Raw genomic sequence first — 2,673 nt, 5'->3', positions numbered from 1 at the left:
AGTAGAGACGGGGTTTCACCATGTTGACCAGGATGGTCTCGATCTCTTGACCTCGTGATCCACCCGCCTCGGCCTCCCAAAGTGCTGGGATTACAGGCTTGAGCCACCGCGCCTGGCTATTAATATTATTATTATTTATTTTTTATTTTTATTTTTATTTTTTTTTAAAAACGGGGTTTCACCATGTTGGTCAGGCTGGTCTTGAACTCCCAACCTCAGGTGATCCGCCCGCCTTGGCCTCCAAAGTGCTTGGATTACAGGCGTGAGTTACCACGCCCAGCCAAGTATTAATGTTATCAATGCTATTAAACTTAATCACTTCATGTAATAATATATCTAGGGGAAAATGTGATAAGCATTCCAAATTAAGAGGCAAGTACGTATTTTCCCCAGTGTAACTGGGATTAAAGACTTTTCTGGCTTAAACTACTAGAGGTATGCCCTAGGACCTAAGGAAAAGAGTTATGGCAGAGTAGAAGGTTTTTCGAGAGGCCAAGGTGGGTGGATCGCCCAAGCTCGGAGTTCAAGACCAGCCTGGGCAATATGGCAAGACCCTGTCTCTACCAAAAATACAAGAAATTAGCCAAGCATGGTGGTATGCACCTGTGGTCCCAGCTACTTGGAAGGCTGAGGTGGGAGGAACACCTGAGCCTGGGAGGTGAAGGTTGCAGTGAGCCGAGACTGTGCCACTGCACTACAACCTGGATGAAAGAGTGAGATCCCATCTAAAAAAAAAAAATTTCCCAGCCTAACCAACATGGTGAAACCCCACCTCTACTAAAAAAATACAAAAATTAGTCAAGCTTGGTGGCATGTGCCTGTAATCCCAGCTACGTAGGAGTCTGAGGCAGTAGAATTGCTTGCAACTGGGAGGTGGAGGTTGCAGTGAGCCAAGATCGCACCACTGCACTCCAGCCTGGGCAACAGAGTGAGACTTTGTCTCAAAAAAAAAAAAAAAAAAAAAAAAATTCACTTCCTTTTGCTTCTGACCAATGTTTAACCTTGTCTAGTCCACCATTAACTAACAGAAACAATAGGAAAAAGATAGGAAGTTATTAAAACTTTCTCCTAAGAACATCACTCCCCTCCCCATCATGAAACCTTATGGAGAAAAATGAAGGCCCTATAGGTGTAGAGAAATTACTAAAGTAAGACATTCCAGAGAAATATCTAAACTCTACACAGAACATTTTCTCACAGGAGTTTAAGCTGCAGATGAAAACAAAACTAGGGAAAGAAGCTACAAAAAGGAAAGTGGGAATAAAGATCAAGTAAGAGTGGGTCTGAAAGAGAGGATCTACTACCACCTACCACCAATGTTGCCACCAGTGCCTAGAGTAAGGTGAGAATGAAATGAAGGAGGAAGGGGTAGACTGCCACAATCAAAACTGACGGAGGGCAAAAGGGAGATCTAAATACTAAACAGGGCGAGGTGCCATGGCTCACACCTGTAATCCTAACACTTTGGGAGGCCAAAACAGGAGGATTGCTTGAGACCAGGCTGGGCAACATAGTGAGACCTCATCTCTACCAAAGATTTAAGAATTAGCTGGGTGTGGTGGCACACACCTGTAGTCCCAGCTACTTGGGGGGCTAAGATGGGAGGATCACTTTACCCCAGGAGGTGGAGGCTGCAGTGAGCCATAATTGTACCACTGTGCTCCAGGCTGGGTGACAGGCCAAGGCCCTATCTCATAAATAAATAAACCCTTGGTAGTGGAGAAAAGGATTTCCAGGGCCACTGGGCCACCAACTGGAGTACCACCTGAAGTAAATAATTTGTGTCAGTTAAGGGCAACTTGGTTCAGATCTTCCAATGTGTAGGAATCTTAGGATTTTATCAATCAAGATGTTGCCTGAATTTTGCAGTAAATATACATTAATATAAATTCCTACTCCAAGCATTTCATTTTGTGATTGAAAGCAGTGTTATTTAAAGTGTAGCCAGCTGGCCAACAGCATCAGTATCACCTGAGAGCAGGATGGAGGCACCTGTGTTTTAACAGCTTGCTAGGTGATTTTTATTTACATTATAGTTTGAGAAGTACTTCTCTAGGGCATAGATTTATAAAATGGCTAGTTGGTCCCCAAGGTACTAGATGAGGTAGAGTTGTGCACAAGTGAGGACAATGCATGCCCTAGAATCACTCATTTCACACAATGGGAAAGCAGTGACACAGAAGCACAAAATGGTAACCGACGTGAGCAAATATGAGAGTTGCTGATGTTGCTTTTCTAAGGATATTAGGCAAGAAGGACACCACCATATGTGTTTTGAGATTGCTTTGAAATAGAAGAGGCTGCTCTAGGACAGAGGAAGAAAAGATGGGTCCCAGCTACTCGGGAGGCTGATGTGGGAGGATTAGACCTGGGAGGCTGAGGCTTCAATGAGCCATGATCATGCCACTGTTCCAGCCTGGGTGACAGAGCAAGACCCTGTCTCAATCAATTACCTAATAATTTTTTTTAAAAAGAATAAAAAGCAAGAGAGCCACATCTGTACTCTGAGAACCAATAATGAAGGGAAATATGGGAAGTGGTAGCTCTAAAATAGATGCTCAATAATAAATATTTAAAATGTTAAGTTTATTTTATTTTATTTATTTATTTTTTTGAGACGGAGTTTCACTCTTGTTACCCAGGCTGGAGCGCAATGGCGCGATCTCGGCTCAC

At 43.2% G+C, this 2,673-nt stretch overlaps 1 protein-coding gene across 1 annotated transcript in view; it reads right to left on the bottom strand.

Annotated features, from left to right (window-relative positions):
• The window catches only part of LOC108288887 (activating signal cointegrator 1), a 70,551-nt gene that overhangs the window by 7,398 nt on the left and 60,480 nt on the right, over positions 1 to 2,673 (bottom strand). The window lies entirely within an intron of this gene.

This window comes from Cebus imitator, unplaced genomic scaffold (assembly GCF_001604975.1).
Source record: "Cebus imitator isolate Cc_AM_T3 unplaced genomic scaffold, Cebus_imitator-1.0 Scaffold386, whole genome shotgun sequence".
In the NCBI taxonomy this organism is placed as follows: Eukaryota; Metazoa; Chordata; class Mammalia; order Primates; family Cebidae; genus Cebus; species Cebus imitator.
The sequence above is the reverse complement of the archived record's forward strand: the minus strand, read 5'-3'. Positions and strand labels throughout refer to the sequence as shown.